This window comes from Vombatus ursinus, unplaced genomic scaffold (assembly GCF_900497805.2).
Source record: "Vombatus ursinus unplaced genomic scaffold, bare-nosed wombat genome assembly UNPS02009205.1, whole genome shotgun sequence".
NCBI classification, from domain to species: domain Eukaryota; kingdom Metazoa; phylum Chordata; class Mammalia; order Diprotodontia; family Vombatidae; genus Vombatus; species Vombatus ursinus.
The window spans coordinates 39,444,876-39,470,692 of record NW_020948983.1 but is presented as its reverse complement, the minus strand read 5'-3'; the positions used below and the strand labels follow the sequence as shown (position 1 = coordinate 39,470,692).

Here is a 25,817-nt window from a genome sequence, read left to right as displayed (position 1 = left end):
CAACTACACCAAGAATATACCAAAGAAGTTTGTGCTATAGGAGGTGCAATTTGGAGAGAGTTGAAGGATTGGCATGGAGAGAATCTTAAACAAAACTATTATCCCAAAGAGGAGACTAAGGGAACATCAATAACCACTTACCCAAATGAATACTTTTAGAAAAATGTAAAAAAAAAAACATGAGAATGATCTGCCTGTGAATTGAAGGTGTATAATACCCTAGAGGAGAATATTGGCAAGAAACAAGCATGTTTGCACAAGTAACACTCTGTAGTAGATTCCACAGTTGACTGTAGTATGTGGAGAATATCTGATCACACTCTGAATTTTTTGTAATCTGTAAAAAAGCATTGTATTCAATAGAGTAATATAGTGCCATAAAAGATCTCATCCAACAAGGGATTTCCCAAGCAGACATCAAAATTATGCAAACTTCTTTGAAAAATGTCAGTCAACAAATATATATTAAGCACCTACTATTCCAGGCACTGATCTAGGGATTGGGGATATGAAGAAAAGCAAAAACATCATCTCTGCCCTCAAAAAGCTAATATTCTAATGGAGAGAAATAATGTGCAAAAATTAAATATATACAAAATGTAAACAGAGTGGATAGAAAGTAATCCCAGAGGGAAGACATTAGGGGAAGAAAAGGCATAGGAAAGATGTCTTGCAGAAGGTGAGCTATGAGATGAGTTTTGAGAAAAGTCAGAGAAATGAGGAGGTACAAAGGGAGAGCATTTGAGACATGAGGACAGCCTGTAAAAAGGTACAGATTTGGGTGATGGACTGTCTTGACTGAGGGAACAACAAGGCAGTCAATGTTGCTGGATTGTAGAAAACATGGAGGAGAGTAAAATTTAAGAAGACTAAAAGGGAGAGAAATGGTCAGATTGTAAAGAACTTTAAAAGCCAAACAGGATTTTACATTTGATCCTAGAGGTAATCGAGAGCCATTGGAATTCAATGAATAGGGAGGTGACATGGTCAATTCTATGCTTCAGGAAGATCACTTTGGCAGTTGAGTGGATGATAGATTGGAGTGGGTAGAGATTTGTGGCAGAGAGACCAATAGATAGGCTATTGTAGTAATCCAAACATGAGGTGGTGAGGGCCTACACCAGGGCAGCAGTTGAATGGAGAGAATGGAAATACTACATATACATATGTGTATGTATGCATGCATGCATATGTGTATATATACACATATACATACATATATGTATGTATATGTGTATATTATATGTAATATAGATATAAATAAGATATAAATGACAAGACTGGGCAACTGATTGTATATGAGTAGGGAAAATGTCAGTTTTTTCTAATGCTCCAAACTTCCCCTTCAAACAACCATCTATCTTTTTCATGTCAACAGTTTTCTGGAAATGTATGTATAGCTATGAGTCATCCAATACTATGTTCATTGAAGAATTAAAGTTGAGATCACACAAAGAGCAATTAAGAGTTGCCTGGTGGACATGAACAGGTTGTAAAGTCTTATAAACAAGGAATTACAAAGGAAGAGCAGTATAAATAATGTCATCAAAGAAATTCACAAAGGAATGAGAAAATGGCCAAGAGTGGAGGATAACCAATGGGCAGCTTGCATACTTCATTGGTTTTCCTGCAATATCAGAACTAGGGAAAGGCCCCCAGCATGATGGATAGACACGTTCCTGAAAACTTAGGAGAGAGCATGGATAAGTCTCACAGGAGGGACAGGTAGGGCTGGGTTTTGATTTAGTTGTAGGAGGGAATACACATATCTTTGATAACATGGATTCATTTGAATATTTGATACATTTGTTTTTGCTATTTCCTTTCTATTTCAATTTATCTGGTTCTATTTCCAATTGGCAATGAAGTGATCAACAAGCCTTGTTCTTTACCTGATGGGATTCTGCTGTTCTGATATATGCGGAATACATCTTATTCCAATTAATTCACAGAGGCATGAAAAAGAATCCACACTATGAGTGGAAATAGGGAAATGCAGATTTACTTTATAACAAATCCATGGCTAATTTGCAATGGGCTTTTCTTAACAAAGTGTTTCTATTTTATTCTTGTGTTTTGGAATATTATTCTAATGCACAATATTTGGTATTGGTAGGAAATGTCTTCTTAATAATCCCAAACAGTGATTCATAGGTATTTATGTGTGCAATATTTCTCTGACAGAAGTGGTAATTTCTTGCATGAATTCCTCAGTGTTTCAGTGGGAGAAAAGAATGATTTCTCTTTTTAAAAATGAATTTTAAAGTCCCCCTTTGAGTGCTGTAAAGCCATTTTTAGCTCCTTAAAATTGTAAAATATCATTATTTATATGATAACATGCCTTTATAAATGAATTGTATTATAATGTATAGTCCATTTAATTCTGACAAGAGCTTCAGTTTAAAGGTGAGAGAGCATGTTTGATTTTAGTTCCAAATGTGCTATTTCTTCTGAGATGTATGAAGTGACAAAGCAGTGAAGATGAAGAGTAGCTAAATCAGAAGTTAAATTATAAGAATAATGTGAGAATCAGGGTGGCATTTAGATGGCAAGAAGAATAAATTAACTCTATCAAATTAAAAGTAAGACAAGTAAATCCAATAAAATGGACTTAACTCATTCAATGAAGAAGAAAAAAAAACTGATTTGTTTGTCTCTTTAGTAGTTTCTATTTCTATGCAGAGCCTTAAAGTAATTTATATATCATATGATCTCACTACAACCCTTTACAATGAGTGGTATAATTGTTATCATCCTCGCTTTATATGAGGATATATTATCTGTCCAGGGCAGAAGACAGGAATAGAGTAATTAAAGTCAAAGAACATATGGCTAAGAAGTGGCAAAGTTAGGCCTTAAGCCTAGGCCTTTCTGTGTCTAAACACATTGCATTAGAATATACTGCTGCCTTTGGCAGGAATTAGGGTATATGCATATTATGTGATATTTGTGTATGATTATAAGAAAAGAAAGCCAACAATATTTGAAAGTCAAAAGTAAACCATTTTCACATTAGGAATTTGAAATTCTTTGCACAAAGTTTCACAATGCTTTGTTCTATACATATACTGGAAGATTTGAAGTTTCAAGCAAACTATCACCTGGATCATGATTTATATATGTTGAACAGACAATAAACTCTCTATGATCCTTTGCCCCCAAAGAGGGTGCTACCTACTAGCTATAATTCAAGTACAGTATTTTGAAACACTGATTCCGATAGTCACCTAGTTTTTTTTTCTTATTTACAAAAGAGGCAATTTATTTTGCAGGAAATTTCAAAATGGCAAATGGCCAACAACCATCTTGACCAAAGGTACGTGTGGAAGGTATTGCAAAACATAAAACCCAGAGGATATTTAGGAAAGATGGAAACGAAAAGAAAGAACATTCATATGTCCATGTAGCTTTTAAAACTATATACCATTATGCACATTTTCATGATAGTTCATATAAAATTGCAAAAGCACAAGGCTGAATAAATTTGTGAATGCATTACAGAGGAAAGAGAATAGATTCCAATTTACAATAAAATTTCACTTGTTGTTTGAAGATATGTAGAATGATAATGCCACTGTTAACTATGTGAATAGAGAATGTGATTCATTCTTCCTAACTTAACCAAAAATGAAAGCATCCTGTGACTAAATCCATTGCAGGTAGGGGGTTGGGGGAAAAGGTACAAACCGAAGATCTTTCTCCCTTCACTAAAACTATTTCTATTCCCACTGATGTATGACAATCTCCATCTGAGAACTTTTTGACTGAGATACTTTCAAATTTACCTTAAAATATTTAAGTGAACTTATCTGAAAGCAGTGGAGTAGATTGGAACAGAGGTGTCTAACTTTATCTCTGGACTGTGGCCTGAACCAAAATAAAATGTAATTGAAACATGTTTAACAAAAACAAAAATTATAGTACAACATATATAATGTTAATTTGTGGTTTTCTAAGTCAATTTACAGCCCACAGGGATCAGTTTCTTTCAGACAGAAGAAACTCCACTATTTCATCTTTTCTTTAAAGGGCTTATTTTCTAACCATTCACTTATTTTGGAAGCACTTATTTGAACACTCCAAATTCTCCATATCCTTCTAATATTGAGGACTCAAACAAGAGAAGAGAATATATGGCAAGATTATCTCTCAGTACTTGCACATTCTTTTGCTTCATACAGGTCTGAATCAGTTTGACTTGCTAACAAGAATGCCATATGTGGCAATTAATATTTCTGATGCTTTTATGTGTTCACTATTTATGTTAGATGCTCTGAGATGCATTCCTATAGCACAACATTTTTTATATTTTGTAAATACTTCTTCCCCATTTACTAGGAGAGTAGAGAGTGATCTCATTCTTCTTAACCTAACCAAAAATGAAAGCACTTAGTGCCTGTGCCTGTTTATACTATTTTTTTTGCAATGTTTCAGCCATTTAAAAAATTACCAAAGTTATAATTTTATCTTAAAAATCAAAATGGTGATGCCATCTCCATTGGCAAGAAGAAAGAACCGGTAGGTCTGATCCTACTGAGTAAGCCACTTGCTGGCATACTATTTAGTAAATTATTCCGGTGCAATAAATGATGGCCTCGAGACCTGTAAGAATGAGTGATCCTTCAGAAGTTCCTGCTCTCCTGGATTAGTCAATTGGCAGTCTTTTTTACACCACAACTATGTATTTCAGTGGTAAGCATGTTATCAATATATGTTTTTAATCTTTATTTGGCATATTTCAAGTTTTTATCTTTGTTCCCATACTCACATAAACAACCCTGGGCCAGGGACCCCTAGTGATTCACTCTATGAGTTGGGGTTTGTTCAAAGAATACTGGCAGCCAGATGGCAGCTGTTAAGCAGCTTGTATAAGAGGAGAAAGTAGAGGTTAATATCCACTGGCATCTAGACAAATGTATTTTTTTCCTCATCTCTGATTATATCCTGCTGCAAGGGCTAAGCAGAAGACTTCTTGGTCCATGGGAATACCCTCATTCTTTAGTTTCTATTTACCTTTTCTATGAGCTACATGGTCTTGCCTTTTGAGATTCGGGCACCTTGAGACCAGAGGGAAGGAGAGATTCATTTCCTTCCTCAAAAAATGAGCAAAAATTCTGAATATATACTAACTTCATTTTCCAGCAAATCAGGAACCCCTTTCTATTTTCTTTTGCTAACCCTCATGACATAGTACTATGCACAACTCAGACTAAGCAAATGATGATTGTGATGATGACCAATTCTTTGAATTATCTAATTAAAGAACATTAGAATTACAAGGGACCTTATAGATGATAGTGTTTTGAGCATTGTGGCTCTGTAACAAATAGTTATTTAATGAATCATCTAGTCTAGGGGTGGGGAACCTGCAACAAGACCACATGTAGCCTTCTAGGTCCTTGGGTGTGGCCTTGGACTGAGTCCAAGTTTTACAGAGCAAATTCTTTTATTAAGGGGATTTGTTTTGTGAAGTTTGGATTCAGTCAAAGGGCCACACTTGAGGACCTAGAAAGCTACAGATTCCCCACCCCTGATCTTGTCTAAGCCATTCATTTTACAGATGAAGAAACTGAGGCCCAAAGTCACTTAATTTTTAAGTTACAGTTCTAGGACTAAAAACTTTCAACTGATTCCCAGGCCAATGTTTTTCCCAATACATCCTTTGCCTTTCTTGGACTCCATCAGTGGGAGTAGTGAATTACATTCATTTTCACCCCTTTTTATGATAAATGTGGACAACAGCCTTATTTTCATTCCTGAAATTGCATTTCAGGGCACTCAAAAAGAATGTGAAACTTGAATGAAGTAGGATGGGTTAAGAGAAGATCAGTTGCCCTTATCTTTATTCCCAATCTCCTCAGACTGCAATAGCCTAAGGGAACTTCCCTAAATTTTTCCAACTTGCTTTGCAGACACAATATTTAGTGGCTAAGTCATTGTGGAGCTCTCAGAAGGTGTGGTAATCATTCTTGTTAAACCAGTTCAAAGTTGACGAGAGCCCCAACCCTTTAGCCCTTGCACATGAGTGTAACTACTCTACTAATCAATGGGACTTTTGTGTGCAAAAGGGCAGAAGGAAATTTTTGTGTTAGAAAGGACTGTGGGGAAACTCGCCTCATTTTTCTAGGGGCTGAATAAGAAAAAGTTATACGTATGAATTACTGCACACATTGTAGACTTTGCATAGGCATCATTTAGCTAAATCAAAGAATTTAGATTTTTTGGAGAAAAAGAATAACCAGGTATTTTTTTTCCCTGATAATGACAAGAATTGTCACTAGGTATCAAATCCAATAATATCTTCAGTATCCTCCATAAAATCCAGTAATATCCTCAGAATTGTATCCTGAAGAGCTTTGGACCCAATTCTTTAAATTACTGTTTTAAAACACAATTCTATCAAATAGGTATAGAACAAAATTATCTAAAAAAAGTTACAATCATTCATCATTCTATTCCTTTATTGCTATTGATGCTTGAGTTCTAAGAAATCTACAAATACATTTTTTGAAGTAGCACAAAAGTGTATTTTATCTAATCTAACTCTAGTAACTTGGTAGATATGCACTTAGGAAGTCTATTGCCATTGATTGTTTTTTTGTTTTTGTTTTGTATAATTTTTACATTTTTGAGTAATAACATGAATATAAGGAGTATATGTACTGTCAGTGCCCTCTAAGTTTTGGTGCTTTGTGACAAGTCCTCAGTTACATCACCTTAGTTATGGATAATTTGTAACTTCCTTTCTCTTTGTTTGGGCCACATTCAGACCAGAGAATACTTTTGTGCGCTATTTAGTCATAGCAATAGCAATTTGTGCTCATCCAAATGAAACTATGCCAAGATTTCAGACTTATTGCTGACATATTGAACAAATAATAGCATGAAGGGTTGCTTTTCTCTCTCTTATAAAAACTTTAAAAAAAACAAATTGAAATGATATTTTATGAAACCCATCCCTATTAATGTGCTGACTGGATATCTCTTTGTGAGGTGAGGTGATTTAATATTCTTGAAGGTGATGACAGCAGAACACAAGCTTTGTCCAGCTCTACAAAGATGACTTTAGAGACTTTAAAGATAGACTTTAAATACAAGCCTGGTGGCTAATTTTATATCTATCATGGAGGATCAATCTAGTTAAAATCAGAGAAGAACATCACCAAGTTGGCTGCAGGATGATGGGAAGTTCAGCCTCAACAACTCTTATTGACTGACTAACAGGTCACATGTTGAAATTTATGTCTTTGGAAACAGTGCTCATACCAACAAAATCATAGCTCTTTAGAGTATGACATTAAGTCATTGATGAAACCAACTGAGGTTGGTACTAGATCTCCATATTGTGTGTGTTGAACAATTGCATGAGACATATGTTTTTTCAGGAAGGTAACAAAAGGAAAAATCTAATGTTTAAATTAGGCAAGCCTTGAACAACTCTATACATGAACGGCATCTTGACTATGTAATAAAACTCTAGTTATGGTTATGATCCTCATAAACACATCTTCACACAAGATTGAAAATTGTGTTGAGAATAATGATCTGATTTTTCTTCTCCTTCATATGTCACTGACTTTTACCTGAAAAATAGTCTGAAGTATTCTCTAATAAATTTATTTCAGGCCATTGATAATTTTCTCAAAATGTATCTTCTGAATGATTTAGCAAATTCAACATTCCCAATATTTATCTGAATGTTTTAGCAACATCCAAATAATAGTTTGGGCATAAGTCTATTAATGGAAACTAACAATCAATTGTTCTGTTTGTATATAGCTTTTTATCTTTTAAAATTAATTTTTATTGATATATTTTGTTTTTACATTAAAATCTGTCATTTTCATATCACCTTTACTTATGAAAATAAATCCTTTTTCCATCTTTTATCATAAAGAATAGCAAGAATAGAAAGAAAGAAAGAGGAAAAGCCATAAAACTAACCAATTTGTCAACTGAGACTGAAAGTATATGCAACGTTCCACACCTGGAATACCACGTTTCTGCAAAGAAGGAAGAAAAACATTTTTTCTTCTCTTCTTCTGGGGTAATGGGAATAAGCATTTATATAGTGCCTACTGTATGCCAGGCACTATACTAAGTGCTTTATCCATATTATCTTATTTGAACTTCACAACAACCCTGTGAGGTAGGTGCTATTATTATTATTCATATTTCACAGTTTAGGAAATTGAGCCACATAGAGGTTGTGACTTCCCAGGGTCACAAAACTAGACTGTGTCTGAGGCTGGATTTGAACCTAGGTCTTCTTGACTTCAGGTCTAGCTTTCTATCTATTGCATCACCTAGCTACCAACAGTTTGATCATTATCATGTTTCTCAAAATTAAAAAAAAAAAGAAATTCCGAAGGGCAATAGTGTCACAAGCAATGTGCATTAATAACCTTTGAAGATAGGAATAGGATAATAGATATGCATATTTGCCACTGTATTTTCCAGTATTAACTAGTGTCTCAGATAACATACTGTCTGTGTGACCCTGTGCAAGTCATTTAACCTCTGTTTACCTCAATATTCTCATTTGTAAAATGGGGGTAATAATAGCATCTACCTCCCAGGGTTCTTGTGAAGATGAAATGAGGTAACATCTGTAAAGTCCTTAGCACAGTGCCTGGCACATAGCTATGTACATATTAATTCATCATCATCTTCATCATCACCATTCTCCTCCTCCTCATCTTCCTCCTCATTATTATTGTTTTGAGATCTGAATACATTTGTATAATAGGGATATCAGTATACTTTTGAGGAATCTGAATTTTGATCAGAATTTCTCTCCTCTTATTTTATTAGTTGTGTAGGTGACATTAAATACTTTCTGATATCAAAATGCATAGAAATGGTTAAGGAATTCTGATGATTTCCTGTGTCTTTGGTTCACCTTCACCTCTGTATTTTCTCATCACCAATAGTTATTTCTAGGTCCTTTGCATGGTCACAAAGCATCTGCCACATTCTGTACCTAAAGATCAGTCAATAGCTATAGATATCAATCATTATATTAAAATGAGCCATAACTTTGAGGTTTTATAAATTCGAAATGCAGTCAGAGTAACATAAAGGACCAATTTTCTCTGTACCATGCCAAAGAAAGACTCAAAACAAAACAACTGAACTGTTTATGCTTAGCAAGTACTTAACTATGACTAGTATAACTGAATATCTTCCTACCCACATCTTAGGCACAACTCTATTTAATTTCTTTGATTGTTTTGAAAAATGACTTGAAGGCAGCATGAGAATTTGGTTCAAAATTTCTGAGAGACCTGGAAGTGTTAGGAGACATTGTATCCTTTCCCTGTAATTTGACATTTGGAGGCTTTCCTACTATTAACCTGTGATATTAGACTAGAGAACTTCACTGAGACCATGCAGGCACATAGACTCTACAATGTGTAAAAAAAAAATCCAAAGGACAGACTTACAATAATAACTTGTTGAGGTGGTTCTGATATTGAAGAACTATAGGAATGCTTTATAGTCAGTGACTTCTGCATGATATTTGCATAGAGAGAACTTTAAGAAAGGTTACATTTCTTTTTTACTTTCATATTTACTTTGTGTTAAGGTTATATGATCTTGTTGGCAGCAGAACTGATGCTATTTTAGTAAACTCCAAATCCGTGTTCAAATGTAGTAAGATGGAAATTTTGAACTACAGCAGCAATAAATGCATTTTCATCTTCTCTTACCATTAAAGCTTCAGCCTGCCTTGGATGAAGTGAAGCTTGTTTCTACCACAACTCCCAAGCAAGAAAGGAAGGTTCTGTTTCCTAATTCCAGAGATTTTTTCCCCTTTTGGATTAAATGCATTTCTGACTATGCTGTAAGTACCATTTAAAGTAGTGGTGAGGAAATGTCAAATGGGCCTGGTTCTCGATAAAAACCTTTACTCAATAACACAAATTCTTTACTTTGTGTTAAAGATATATGACTTCTGTCAGTCAAGGCTATGATCTGGTAGATTTATGAAATACTAGTCTTGGCCAATGAAGTGTGAATTATACAGGTAGATATATATAATCTGAGACATCCCCCAGATTCATCCGCAGAATATATGATACTAAGTTAGCTTATATGGAACTTTCATATAAAAGGAGCAATTGTTCCCTCCGTTTTTGTCTTTTTTTCACTTAATATTCTTTTTTATATTGAACTTGTGGAAAAATACTGGAAGAAATGAAAAACTAACTAATTAATCAGTAGGTATCTGTTGAATGTGTATTCAGCAGAAAGTTCTTTATGTGGTGAGGTAGATAAGAGCACAAACCATTCCATGTAAATGGATTTTTTTCCCATCATATACTTTGGGGCAGCTTGACATAGGAGATAGATTAGTGTACTCGAAATCAAAAAGACCTGAGTTCAAATCTCATTTCCGACACTTACTGTGTGATTCTGAGAATATCACAATGTGTCTTAATTCCCTCATCTGTAGAATGGGCTACTCATATATGCAGCTACTTTAAAAGACTATTGTGAGGATCAAATGGTATAATGAACAGAAAGCATTTTGTGAATATTAAAATAATATGTACATTTCACTTATTATAAGAGGAAGTGTGTTTTTATGGACAGAACATGGGGTGTAGAGTCAGAAAGACACAGATTTTGGTACCACCTCAGACACATACTAGTTGTGGGGCCTTAACCTCTCTCAGCCTCAGCTTCCTCATCTGTAAAATTAGGAAATAGCAACCATCTCCTAGGGTAATTGTGAGCATTGAATGAGATAGTAAATGTAAAATACTTTGCAAATCTTAAAGCACTATTTTAACATGATCTTTTAGTGTTTTTGAAACTCCTAATAAATTAATGTAGTCATAGTTTGACCTGGTAAATCAAACTACTGCTAACATATATAGTCACTTTGGAATGGAAAAAGAAGGAATGATGGACACACAGGCTAACTATATAGGACCCAGAGATGCAGACTTTGCATCGAAGAAAGTAACACAGGATTTCTCCATTAGAACTGGCATCTTGTCTTCAGAGCCAGCAAGTGAACAGTGACAAATACGTTGTGATCAAGCCTTCATATGGTTCACCATAAAACTCCCTGATGAGATTTCCCAGATCACATAAGTGCTAGTCCTGCTTATATAGACCTGCACTAGAGGAATTCCAATAGTTTTTAGTCCAATGGATTTGGTTCAATATGATTTAATTCCACAGACATTTATTGGGTACCTCTTCTGTGTAAGTCAATGTGCTAGGTGTTAAGGGGAAAACAACAGTGAAGAAGATCTTGATTTCATGTAGCTGACAATCTAATAAAGGGGAAGAGGAGTATGAGACAGGTGTACACATAATCATAACAAAGCATAGAATGAGAAAGTATGAGAGGCACAAAGTAAGAAAAGACTGCATTAAATAGCTGAAGTATGCAGAGATGTCAAACTATTAGTCAGTTCACCAGTGATGCTAAGTATCTAACCCAAGTGATCAATTTTACAAAAAAAAAAAAAGTTACTTTGGAATTGTCTGCCACTGTGAATATGAATAGAGTTTCAGACCTCACAACTCTAGTTTGCCGTTGGTCAGACAATAGACAGTATCTTTTGACCTGATTCATCCCTCCAAAGCATTGTTTCTTAAACTTTTTTGTATCAGGGATTCTGCTGGCAGTCTGGTGAAGCCTATTCAGAACAATGTTTTTTAATGCATAAAACAAAATACATAATACTTAAAAGGAAACAATTGTATTGAAATACAATTTTAAAGTTCACAAACCCTGGCCTAAGAACTCTTACTCCCCTCTATGTACTTTGAAAACCAGTGACTCTGGCCTCCCTTCTCTTCCTCTCACAGGACACTCCATCTCCTCACTTCACACATTTTCATTGGCTGCCTCCAAGCTTGAAATGCTCTCCTGTGTCATTGCCACCTTATAATTTCCCTGGCTCCAAGTCTCAGCTACAATTCCACTTTCTGGGAGAAGCCTTTTCCAGGCCTCCTTAATCTTAATGCCTTGCTTCTAAGTCTTTTCAGCCTACCCCTATCCCCACTCCCAAATTTATCTGGTATAGATCTTGTAGTACATAGTTGTTAACATACTTTCTCCCTCATTAGACTGTTCTCCTTTAGAACAGGGACTTGTTTTTGCCATTTTTTTTATACTCGGTGCTTAGCACAGTGCTGCGTACGTACAAAGCAATCATTTAACAAGTGCTTGTTGTTTGACTAACTTTCTACCTTCCTGCCCAAAGACATAATAAGAATAGTGTACATTAGATTGTCAAGTATCCATTAAGCATATTCCATATGTCTAGTATTGTGCTCGATTAAGTAACTTTGAGTTTTGCATATGAGATATGCTTATATTTTCCCCAGTGAAGGAGGAATGATGGACTTTTTTAATGAGTAGAATGAAATCTTTCTGTTGGACAATTAGTAAGTATACTGATATAAATAATATAAATAATAATAATTTACACTTTTATAGTTCTTTAGGGTTTTCAGAGGGATTTACCTATATTTTATCATTTTGTCTTTGTAAGTTCCCTGTGAGGTAGATGATATTATTATCATCATATCTTTTACATATGAAGAAAAGGAAGGGAAAAATTAAGTAATTTGCCCAGGGTCAACACTAAGTGTTACAGGCAGGATTCAAACTCACATCTTTCTGACTCCAAGTCCATGTCATTAGCTTCCTACTATGCCTCATTTAATCCTACTGGTCAATATCTTTTCTGAAGCAAGATATAGAAGAATCCTTTGAATGTCTTTAAGTCTTTTTATTTTGTTTATATTAATATACTTGACTGGCAATGGAAGCTTATGAAATTAACAGCAAATGATAATATTTACAAATGAAAGGAAATAATAAGTTCTGAGGTAAGAGTCATATTCCTATCTGTATTATATCCATTAGCAAGAAAAATGATAACAATTTAAAAAATCAACCGAGAGCCTGTCAAACTCTGAATGACCACATCCTCTACTTTATCTATAAAACTGCTCTATCTTCAAAAGTTTCTATGCCTTTTCTAGATTATTCTGGGTCATTTTCAATTGCCAGTGTGTTCTCCAATAGTCCCTATGAAATCTTTATTATACAAGCAGAACTGCCTTGTCTTTGTGAATATTGCCTGGCCTAACTTTTATCTCTTTTCTTTTACAATTTTGGGCATGATGATGATCAATCTTGTGCTTTGAATAGCCCAAATTTACACCCCTGGAGAAAAAGAAGGGCCTCTTCTCAAAGTGGTAAGATGAGGCTATTCTTAGGTTTATGAATGATTGCAGCTGGTTTTGAGAACTAATAATATGTTTTATTGTATTTTTTTCCATGGATTTTTCAAATGGTAACCTTAACCCAAAATATCAATAAATGGAAATTATATCCTTCAGGAGTTCACCTAGACAGCATCAAGCATTTGGTGAAATGAATAAAAGGAAAAACAATTAATGCACAATACAAAAGTATCGGAAATGATATGTTGATCCAGAAAGGAAGTATACTTTTATTACTAAATCTTGAAGGGATTTACCTTAATTTCTACTTAACCTACTTTTATTTAAAGAAGAGAACTTTATATTGGTCATGGGATATTTACCCAAGTCACAGGTATCGTAAACTTTGTGTATTCTGGTTAAGCCCCAATAACTATAGAATTTCTTTACTGACCATTTGTTCCAGACAAAACAGCAACAATTTATACCAAACGAGCAAGGGAAAAGGCAAATGGAAAGATACAGCGAATGATAAAAAGGTAACACTTTACTGTAACAGATGCTTCATTTTATGATGGAAGTGGGGAAGTGGAATGCTGCAGGTGCTGGGCCGACATTAGCTCTGTGGAGAATCATTAGAGCCTCCTCAGAGATCTAGGTTTACTCTGTGTTTAATCAGCCACAGTCAGAAGAAATGGCTTCATTTCAGCTTGATGAGAGCCAGATTACAAAAGGAAGATAGATGGCCAATAAGGTTCATCACTATAAGCATATTGTCTTAATTTGAAGAAACAGCCTGGCATCTTGTGCTAAGAAAGAAGTAAAATGCAATCTGACTACCATCAAGAACCAGTTATTTTAAGTCTCAGCGTATCCTGTAATGAAAAGTGCTCATGCGCTCTTTTAATTAATATTTTATGAAAAGTATGAACCACACAGCATTAGCCAAGACACTTAGAAGATCCACTGTTTTAGGTTCAGGGCAATGGTACTGTCCAACTTAAAAACCTTGAATTTTTCCTACAGAGGAATTTTAGGAGAAGGTTGATCTAAATATCTAAAAAAAAAATTATAAAAAGTTCTTCTTCTGGTAGATCATTTTGGCTATCTTGCAAATGTGATTGACATTTCTATCTCTTTCTTCCCATATTATTTGGTTGACTCTCACTTTCTTCCTTTCCCCCTTATTGTAGGGAGCCTCTCACATTCAATTGCTTCCTTGCCTAGTTCTACTTTGGTCATTAATTTCTCCAGGTTTGAATTCATTTGGGACATAAAGTACACATTCACTTTAGGACCAACTAGGTTTTCTGCTTTCTCCAAATACATCAGGAAAATGATTTTCAGCTTTTGGAGGAGCAATAAGATACATTTGATCTCAGTATCTTTGTCAGACACCTCTTACTTGAACTAAGAGCAGATAATGACTAGTTTGGGTAGTTACAAACAAGTGGATGTTTTTATACAATTTGCTATGTGTCACATCCATGTTTTCATGCAATCTCTTGAAACCCTGCACAAAGAGCTGTGACATCCCCCCCCCATAACTATTTTCCAGATGCACTGAAACAACATCAAGTGACCCAGTTCCCCCCTGAGAGGTTTAAAAAGGAGCATTTATAGAGAGACTTACTGAGTGAGACAGAGATTCTTGCCTGGCAGCTTAGTCCTAGATAATCTCACAAGAACACAGTATTGAATCTTACTTTTCCTAAGGCATATTGAGTACAATTTTTAGAAAACGATATGCTAAACACTCCTGAAGTGGAGAAGAGATTTAAGCAGCTTAACAATTGGTAGAAATATTATCATCCTCCATCAGGGTAATAGTATCCAGTCTTTCCCCACCCACAGGCACTCATGCAGGCAGACTCGATTTAGGCTTAAGAAGGTACAAACAACTTTCTGGAAGTGTGTGGTCCTAAGAGTATTTAAACATTTCCAACTCAGGTGAAATGATTTGTCTTTTGCACATAATCTAAACATTAGCCACCTGGTTGGAGGGCTAAATATAATAAAAACTAAAACACAATCTCACTAATAATAATAGTGAATGTGACATTAATAAAAACATTCCAAACCTTGCCTACAAACCTTTATGTAAAAACAATCCTGTTACTTCAAAGGAAAGGAAAAAAAAAGGAGAAAAAGTCAGCATTTCTAGGTATAAGGCATCTTTACTACTTATATTGGTACAAACTATCACCAATTTCTACCCTGGGATCTAGATAAAAGAGTTCTTTTGCCTAGGTGATAGAGGCAGGGTGTTTCTGGAGGGGAAACAACGTGTGGTCTTACATTCATTCATATTAAAAGAGCCACCAATTGGTTCCTACCAATGACGGGCATCAGGCATCATATTGAAATCTGGCAAGATGGTTGCATAATTCTTCTACAGTACATCTGCTATGTGTGGACGACATTCAGTAGAATAGATTTTTTTTTTTCTCCAGCAAGCCACATGCCAAAGCCTTGATGTGAAAAGTACTTAATGTTCTACAGTATGACAATCACTTGATGGTTGCCAGTGCTAAAGGAACATCCTTCATGGGATGCCTTCCCTTATCATTGGCACCAAAACCCAGTGAAATAATCCTCTTGAGGTGCTTTACACATGAAAGGGAAAGTGAACACATGTGAAAGGCTCTTCCTCACAGCATATCTTGGACTGCTTAGCAGGAATGTGCTCTTTAGCAGTCCATTACACATGGAACCATGTTACACTGCTAACATCACTGGCTAATGGATTGAAACTTCACCCAGTTAAGAAATACAAATCTCTCCATTTCTAGGAAGACTCAGAAGTAATACTAGTAAGAAAGTTTTTTTCTAGACCAAATTTTGGAATTAGTTATATCTGTAATTTTTGAGGCTCATTTAAATCGATAAAAATGGTCTGCCCACAAAATATACTACTCATAGGAGCATGAGATTTGCGAGTCCTGATGATGAGTATAGATTCTTATCCTGACTGTGGTGGGGGGTAATATTCCAAAATCCATATGCTATGTAGTATTCTTGAACCTTGCAAATGATCTGCTTATAGTTAAAAGTATGAGTTTCATTACCCTTATCTTAACATCCATAACCATCAATGTTATTGTTGGTCATAAAATTAGCCACTTCCACTGATTTCAAATCCACTGACAGTTTTGGGGTAGTTTGAATTGAGTGGCTCTTGGACAAGAGGAAATAGGTCATTTCCTCTGCCTCTAGTACAGTTAATCTTCCATTCTAGATATTGCTACATCATCTCTTCCAAATAAATCTTTATTCCTAATTACAAGAATACTGCCAACAAAGATGTTTTAAGTTTCATTTTTAGAATGCTACACTCCAAAGACAAAGTAACAAATTTTTTTCCTGGGTTATAAGAGGCTTTATTTTTTTCTATACATTACTCAGTTTCACCAGCTAACATAATCTATTTCTGATCTATATTGGACACAAGAAGATTTTGTTTGTGTGTGTGTGTGTGTGTGTGTGTGTGTGTGGTGTGTATGTGTATGTGCAAACAAAGCTATCAGGTAGGTAATAAAGTACTGAATGTTAGGTAGGACTTAGCCAAGGTCAACCTGACACACCAGGTTCCTTACCCTTTGTTCAGCATTCTGAGCACTTATCTCCACCCTGCCCTTCCCCCACCCTTCCTCCCCAAACACCAAGAAACTCAACTGTTGACATTTCTAGGCTTTGCTTAAGTCTGTTCCTTATAACCGAGTGAGGGAACAAATGAGTTATTGCCAGGACTCTTCTGATGATCTGAGTCACCCTGGAAGTTGCATTTTAGTTCTAGTATTTCATTATTGAGCTCATTCATTTGGAGTCCCCCAAACTGTGCATCCTTTCTGCCCATGAAACTTCTTGGACTGCATGAGTAGGTGTGTTAGCTGCCAGAAATGAGTCACTAGCTTTATCAACACCAAAAATACTTTCTGAACAATACATTTATTTCAGCAAACATTTTATTTGATGCAATCTTAACTACTAAAATGTAACTTGTACGGCAAATATTTCTGAAAGGAGGCATTTGCAAACATATGGGGAAAAAACAAGGTGGCTGCAAAAATGTCAACAATATTTCAGAATCTTTTTTTTTTTTTTGTAGATGTGCCCACATTTTCCCTGCTTGAATGGAAAGAGAAGACTAGTATAATGATAGGTATATATGTGCATAGCCTCTCCCCATGGATACAGAACTAGTATATAGATAGCATACAGCATGTGAAAAGGGGGAAGGGAAAGTTGTAACTTCTTTGATTGTAACAGCCATTGTGAGAAAAGTTGGAGTACTCCCCTCTCCAAATGGCAGTGCTTTGAGAAACAGAGTTTTTCCTTTTTTAAAGCTCCTCTCTAGGAAATAGTCATGATTACTTGAAACTATTTTCCCTTTGCAACAGCTTATGTTGAAAGGCATCTGTGAACATCCTCTTGACAGTCAGAAAGATACCTCAAAGGAGAATGAGTCATGAGCCTCGAAGGGAACTCCAGGTTGGCACATTGCACCTCCATGCTCTTTCCCCTGGGCCATAAGCTCAACAGTAACACAAGATTCATGTAAGCAGAGTTTGATAAGAATGTGAGGGCCTCCCCAGTTGGAAACACTTGTGTGTTGACATGACGACTAACCTTCCAAAGATATTAAAAGGGAGATTTTAGTTTTAAGTCAATCATTTTGGCTACAGCTGCCACTTTGGTTTTTAACATCTCTATTTCTTTTTCTGGTCCTGTTAAGTGTTACCTTATTTCTTTGCTAGGAACAAGGGAAACAGGACTGGTAATTTATGGCTCCTATTAATATGGTAGGCTGGATGTGTTGACAATATGTCAATAATTATATCTGGCAGGACCCTAACTGCAGGGTAAGGGTCTCTATAGAATGACTTATTTTAACACGAGACAGATATGCCTGACCTGAGTTTTATGACAGATGTCAAATATATCGAAGTGTGGTGTGAAGAAGATCGTCTTATTGGCAAAGTAATGAAAGACCACTGGAAAGATTAATGTGAACTCTGATTCCTGTTGTTTCTTGTTTCTTTCTGCAGGTGTTAGAGTAAATATAAGGGTCTCTGCTCTGGGCTGATGGTGATTTGGAAGTGAAGACATAGGTAAATACTCTCAGTTACTATAAAAGCCACATTTCCCTGAGGGTTTGAAAAATAACACCAAAAAACAGGGGCTGGTAAGGAGAAAGCAAAGCAGACCAGGATGCTTTTTTACCTAAAACTCAAGATCTTTCCATGAGTAGCACAGATCTGATAATAACCCAGTGGAATATTTTTTTTTCAAAGTGATTACTTAATTTCTTAAAAATAACCAGAGGGTTACGATAAAGGATTTATTGTTGCACAAATATATTTTTCTCTTTCTAAACTAAAGCCTTTCTTCCTTTCCCTTAATCAATGAAAAAACTCACAGGAATTCATTCATTCTGTGGTCTATGATAGACATAAACTGTTTAAAATAACCAGAACCAAAGACTATGTACATCTCCAGAGAACAAAAGAAAGAACAGTTCAGGACAATGGCACTTACAAACAGAAATCTATATGACTAAGGAAGAACAATGACTCCTTTCTATGAGAGCTTCTACGAAAAAGATTAGGATAAATAAGAGGGAGAGAATAATTTCCTCAGAATTATTTTCAGGGAGAGTTAGCAATGGTAGGGAACAGGTTTTGATTTTTCCATTTTCTTTTAAAATTTCTTTCCCTTTAATTATTTTTGCAGGAAGTTTGAGATCCTTTTAAAAATGCTTCAAAAGTGAAAAAGATGCCTAGTTTGCCTTTCTCTTCTCTTATTTGTTTGTTTATTTTTATCAAATTCCCTTTGGGAATAGGGGTATGAAGGGAAGGACTCACCTTTGTCATTCAGAGCCCGTTTACTTCTATTAGGCCAGCAAATCTTCTTTCTTTTCTAGCTCTACAGTACTTTTGTACTCACAGAGATCTGCCTTCAGAAAAGGGAAATGGGACGTGAAATGTTTTCCTAGGTTCAGTGCTCTTAAACAGCAGCTTAGGTGGTTAAATGCTGCTTCTGTGAGAGAGTAAGTGCAGGTGTCCCTATAAGGAAAAAAGAGGGGACCTGTTTTTATACAAAAGGGTGTGTTTAAAATATGAACCAAAAAAGGAATTGCTTTTTGTAACAGGCCCTGGCTTTTACTGAGATCTTGAGGATTAGTTATTCCTTTAGGGAGAAGACTGGTCATTGTGTACACATTATCTTTCAAAGCAGTTCTGCATAACAGAGGTTAAAATAAAAAGATAGGAAATTCGACTTTGGAAAATTTGTAATCTTGTCTTAGAGGCAAGAGTAAATATTTTTACTAATAAGAAACATTTTATAGATGTATAGTTTTTGCATTCTACTTGAATACCCCTCTGCTTTATTTGCCTCTGTTTTTTGTTCAATAATATGCATGTTCTTTATGAAAAGGAAAATTTATATTGCTTGAAATAAAAAGAAAAAACATCTTAGAGGTTAAACTTTTTGAAAGGGAAATTCAGGATATCATATGAAGACATACTATAAATGTTTTCCATGTTTAAAGAAAAAAAAAACTTCCTATCCTATCCTTCACTGAAGAATTGACAGATTATAATCATAAGAATACATACATATATGTATATCTATACATTTAGATTTACACATGTATGTTTTATATATTTGTGTATATACTATCTATACATACAGTATTTATCTGTGCATATGTGTCTACATAAGTATATGTATGAGTGTGTATTTGTGTGTATATGTCTATATACACATTTGTATGTATATATCTACACACACAGGGTATCAGGGTAAATTCCTGATATTTAAGCCACTAAAGCTTAATACTGCACTATATATTTTGTGTATGTATATATTTATGTTACAACAATATATGCATATATGTGTGCAGTATATATATGTGTGTATACATATATTCATATACATACAAAGTTGACTTTTGGAAATAATACATTTTCTTTTTTTTTTTTTTAAGGCAATTGGAGTTAAGTGACTTACCCAGGGTCATACAGCTAGTAAGTGTCAAGTGTTTGGTCAGGTCCTCCTGACTTCAGGGCCTCCTGATTTCTATCCACTGCGCCACCTAGCTGCCCCATACGCTTACTTTTCTATACTATATTGTCTCTGCTAAAGTCTTCCTCTGAAGCCTATGTGCCTTCATTCTGATATGGAGGTGACTCTGAGTTTCTGGAGTCAGAGTTCATACATACATTAGAAGGTTCAGCTAAGCTGGACAGCTCTGAATATAGGCCTAACAATAATATGAAGAGTTGGCACTTATACATTACTTTAAGCTCTAAAAAGCACTTCAGATACAATGTTTATTTTAGCCTGACCATGATCCTGTGAGGTAGGATCATAGGATTAATGATTTAAAGAAGGTAATCAGGTCCAACTCCTTCATTTTATAGGCAAAAAAAACCCCTGAGGTTTAAAAAAGTTAAATGACTGGTTCTAGGTCATACAGCTAGTAAGTGTCTCAAGCAGGATTTGAATCCAAATCTTCCTGACTTTAAAGTCCCGCACTCTATCTACTATACTATGCTGCTTCTCAACACCATAAGGCTACTTTGGTGGTAGGGGAGAAGTAAGGGGAGAGGGAGTGTGTCAGGTTGGCAAAAAATCTCAACTAGGTCACATAGGTAACAGTAGCCTGTGGTAGGGAGATTGCTACCTGGCTGCTACCTATTTTTAGTATTAAACTAATTTTTCTAGATCAGTAGGTGCTAAGCTCAATTGTTTCTACATTACTGAAGGACTGTAAGTGCTGTCTGTATCCTCTAAATGCCATCCTCTGGGAATAAAGCTCTTTCACTTCACCCTATTATATATAGCTCTGACAGCAATGAATGGCAAGGACAAATTATTTCCTAAGTATCTTTCCAAAGTGATTTTTAAGCTTGGTTATTTATTGAAACAGTTACTTCTCTGCTTAGTTTTAAGCTATAGAGACGAATGCACAATTAAAAAAAATATATTGAACATACCCATTACAAAGTGCTGGCTTTTTCAGAACTATTTAGAACCAGTGAGTTGTTCTTAATAGATCTATAGTGAGTAGTGAAGAAGTTCAATAATTTCTTGGAGTTATCATCCTTCTAGCCACTAGGGTACTGATTAATATTCTAGGGGAGGTTATTAATTAAATTTATTTAAGGCCTTAAAGAGTTCATCCAATTCCAACCAACATGATTTTTCCCTATTGGGAATGAGTATGATAGCTTGAAAAGTCTTTTAGAGTAAAAGGAGGAAACAAGTGCAACAAAGTTTGATTTTTGGCAAGACCTTTGAGTTGGTCTTACGTGATGTGGTCATCTGTGAACAAGAAAAAATAATGTTTAGGTGAACAGATGTTTGGACGATGATTATTGTTGGTCATTATTAAGCTAAGCTTCCATAGAGATCAGTCTTGGATCCATTGATTAATATTTCCATGAGTGATGATGATGATGATGATGATGATGATAATGACAGAATAGAAAACTTGTTCATCAGTTTTATAAATGATGTCATATTGGTCAATGGGAAAGATAAGGATAATAAGAAAAGAGAATACAAAATAGCTTAGAGGATACATAGATGGTAGGTAGGGATAGATAGATACATAGAAAGAAAAATAGATAATTTATTAAATTCTAACCATGTCCCAGACATTGTACTAGGGTGTGATTAAAGGTCTAGACATTTTCTTTGATACCTTGACAGAGTTGTGATTTCATACTATTAATATCTCTCCTCTGATTTAAATAATAACACCTCAATGCCTTCTCATCCCATATGAATCCTGTCTGTAGACTCACATATTCCATAAAGGATTATCTAACACATTGAAAGTCTTAACTAAGTTCTAAATGATAGTTATTATTATTAACTTATTCTATTAGTACAAACAGTGGGCATTAGACTTGGAGTCAGGAAGACTTGAGTTCAAATCGCACCTCAGATATTTACTGTTTGACCTTGGTCAAGTCACTTAATTTCTCTATGTCACTTCATTTTTAAAATGAATGAGTTGGACTCAGGGGCTGCTAAGGTCCCTTCAGACTCTAAATCTATGATCCTATGATGAGGAAAAGTGAGACTACTGGTATTCATTGGACCTCCATGGACCTCAGTTTTCTCATCTTGGTGGGGAGAGAATAGATGTATCTGACGATAAAGTCCTTGATAGTTCTAAAATGTTTCAATTCTATAGCTTAACATTTTTAAAAGAATAATTCATTGATATATATATACATGTGTATATATATATATATGTTATATTTAATTGCCCATGATGTGCAAGAAGGTACATTACATTTAATGCTAAAATTATGGAATATCATTTAATTTTCCTTTTATTATTTATAAGGTTCATTAGCATTTTACAGTGTCTTGGGGTCCTCATTATGAGCATCAATTATTACTCCATCCTCTTTTGTAGGTGTGCAGAAAGTTATTTAATAGAATGAAAATAAAATCAACCAACATATATTCATCAATATTCTATTATGTGCTTAGCACCAAGGTGATACGGGCTAAAAAAAGAAACATAAACCATGATATCTTCCCCCAGGGTTTGTATGAGCTAATTGCTGTGAATTTACTGTAACTTGAAGTTCTAAAAGTAAAGTAATATAATTTAGGAAATACTTAATGCATATATGGTAGCTAGTTTAATATATCATTAAATTTTTTGGAAGAACTAGCAAATATGAATAATACCCTGTTTGACTAAATCATAAAAGCAAAGCTGGTTTGAATTAGGGAGGTGCGAAAAATTCTTGGGTTGGTAAAACACTTAGCACTTCCACCATTTAAAAGTAGGCAAAATATTTCAAAAATAATGAAAAGTTCATATTTTAATTGAACTGGCTGTTGCATGAGCCTATATTTTTATGAAGCTCAATGAAAAAAAAATGAAACCTTGCCCATTAAGAAATCTTTGTTAATTGTCATCTTACCCATAAAGTTCAGATCATTTTTTTTGAAGTTTTGCAGTTTTGCCAACTTAAAATGCATGGCACCTGACTTCAATTTGCACTGTGTTTATTTTTTCTGGTAGACTTTCACATTGGCACAACCAAAAGCATTTGCTGAAGTGAAAACTTCCTTTGAAGATGCCAAGAGACTTTGGGTTTAGAAATACCAAATTTGTGGAACATTCTTGTAAATCTGAAAAAGCTGTCATTGTTCTTACCAGTTCCATTAGTAGCGAAAGTTTTTTTATCATCTCCTATACTTTAATAATCTTAAATATAGTTGTGCTAGAAGGCATGGCTATATTAATTAAAAATATAGTCTAATTATTTACCCTAGTTGGTTCATACAAACCTCAGTGGTATAATCAGTAGACTCCCCTAAGGGTTTCCACTGTATTTCAGAATGAAATAGAAAAGTTTGTTACTTACTTTACACGACACAGGAGTATAATTAATTCACCTACAATTCACCTCTAGGTCACCAGATCAAATGTAAATTGTACAGAGCATGCTCACTCTTGGTTACTTGGTAGCTTCCAGAAGTGGGCTGAAAGTGGCCCTTAGATCTATCAGGCTCAGAACCTGTGGATGTCTTGGGGAGAGTGTGTGTGTGTGGGGTGGCTAAATGAGTCACTACTCTTGATTTACTTACCTTGAAGACAGGATACTGTGGGAAAGCTTACCAAGTCAATGGGGCTCAAGGTGTTTGTTGACTATATTTTCCCACTTTCAAGAGCTATCAATCTGACATGAGAGCCAACCCAGAGTTTTAGAGCTTTGCATTTGAGTCTAGTGTGCCTGCAGCTGAACCCCCGTGTTGGAAGTTAACAGAAATTTGCACATGTCTAGAATGAGGGGTCATAAATATGTCAAGGATTACTTAGCATAAGAAGTTAATAGTGTATTCAGGAAAGAGTCCCAAAGGGTCATTAGGAATCAGCCCAAGCATATACCTTGTAGAAGCAAGATGGCAATATTTATATAGTAAGAATAATCCTCTAAGATAAATCAGTAAGCTAATCCAAATTATGATAGTAGACACCTGGAATGCTCTGCCTATCACCTACAACATTTGGGACCTTTAACTCAATTCTAGGCTCAGTTCAGGTGCCAACACTTCTTTAACAGCAAGGCTTCTTATGGGGGGGGTAGTCTGTGAAATTGGATTAGCAAAAAATCACATCTTATTTTCACTAACCTCTAATTAAAATTTAGCAGGAAACAAAACATTTTTTTTTTTCTGAAAAGAGGTCCATAGGTTTCACCAACCTTCCAGAGGAATCTTTAATACAAAAAAGATTAAAGATTCTTGTCTTACATGAAGTTTTCTTTTGTTTTGTTTTTTCCTTTGCCTCTCTAGGTCTTAGTGCTCACCTTAAAAATTATATTTATCTTATAAATATGCAGTGTAGCTGAGGATTATTCAGAGCATTTTCAGAACCTCCTTGCCTAATGCTGGCCAACGACATGTACTAGGTCAGTGCTTGGTTATTTTGGGTACTTGGAAGTCCCCAGTTGATTACTATAGGCCACTAAGTGAACTTCAGGGTAACAAAACAATCTCTTTATTGACCACTGAATAAAAACAGCTGATGACTCAGTGGACCTTTGAAAGAGAATAACCTGCTTCCTGTCATTTCTCTTTCTCTTCTTGGCTACAGAGTATGTGCTTATCTTCTGAGCCCCTTTTTGGAAGGGTAGGGAATGTGTGAGCCAAGAGGTAGGGATGGGCACTGGCCACCCTTCCTCTATCCCAACCATGTGACGACTGCTCCCATATGACAGCTAGAGCAGCAAGACTCAGCTGATGAGCTTCAGCTTACATGTCTGTTTTGTGTTCCTTGGTCTAATTATAGGTGATGGAGCAGTAATCCATAGAGAAACATGCACTGCCTTAGGCACATCCTCATGAATTTGAGAGGTTGAAGATCCTATACCCATCAGGCCTGATCAAAGGAGAGTTTCTGAACTGGAGAAGATAATCATAGACAAGAGTGAGCCCAAGTCCTGCCCTGCCTTTCCAGAAGGTTTAGAGTTGTTTGGACAGTTCTGATTAGAAATGACATGTAGCAATGGTTGTTCCAGAGTACCCTGAACTGTTTCACGTTATGATGTTGAAGTCTTAGACTCCCAAGCATATATAATAGTAGTTAGTTAAAAGTTGCTATTAAATTGTTTCAAATCTGTCAATATGATTTTGTAAATTTTTGTGTTTGACATTTTTTTTGGTGTATTTGTGAAATAAATTCCTGACTTATATCTAGTTTGTATTGTACACTGATTATCTTTCTACTTATATACATGTCCATAGGCAAGAGCCAAAACCTAAGCATTAAGCAGTTTTCCACAGGACACTTCCCTAGTATTGCAGCTAGAGAGTTAAGTGGAATAGTGCATAGGGTGCAGAAAAGACCAGAGCTCAATTTCTGCCTCAGATACTTGCTAGCTTTGTGACCATAAGCATGTCACTTAATGTCTCTGTGCCTCAGTGTCTTCATCTGTAAAGTGGGGATAATGATAAGACCTATCTCTCAAGGTTCTTATGAGCATCAGACATATGTAAAGCACACTGAAAATTTTAAAGAACTATGAAAATGTTAGTAGTATCATTCCTGAATGCAATCTGGACTGTGAGTGTGT

General features: G+C 35.3%; 1 long non-coding RNA gene across 1 annotated transcript; it reads left to right on the top strand.

Moving 5' to 3' along the window:
* Positions 1 to 13,666: 13,666 nt before the first annotated feature.
* On the top strand, positions 13,667 to 25,261 carry LOC114035409. Its single transcript, XR_003568221.1, has 3 exons — positions 13,667 to 13,739; positions 18,249 to 18,311; positions 25,034 to 25,261. It is a non-coding gene; the product is annotated as an uncharacterized LOC114035409 (long non-coding RNA).
* Positions 25,262 to 25,817: the final 556 nt, after the last annotated feature.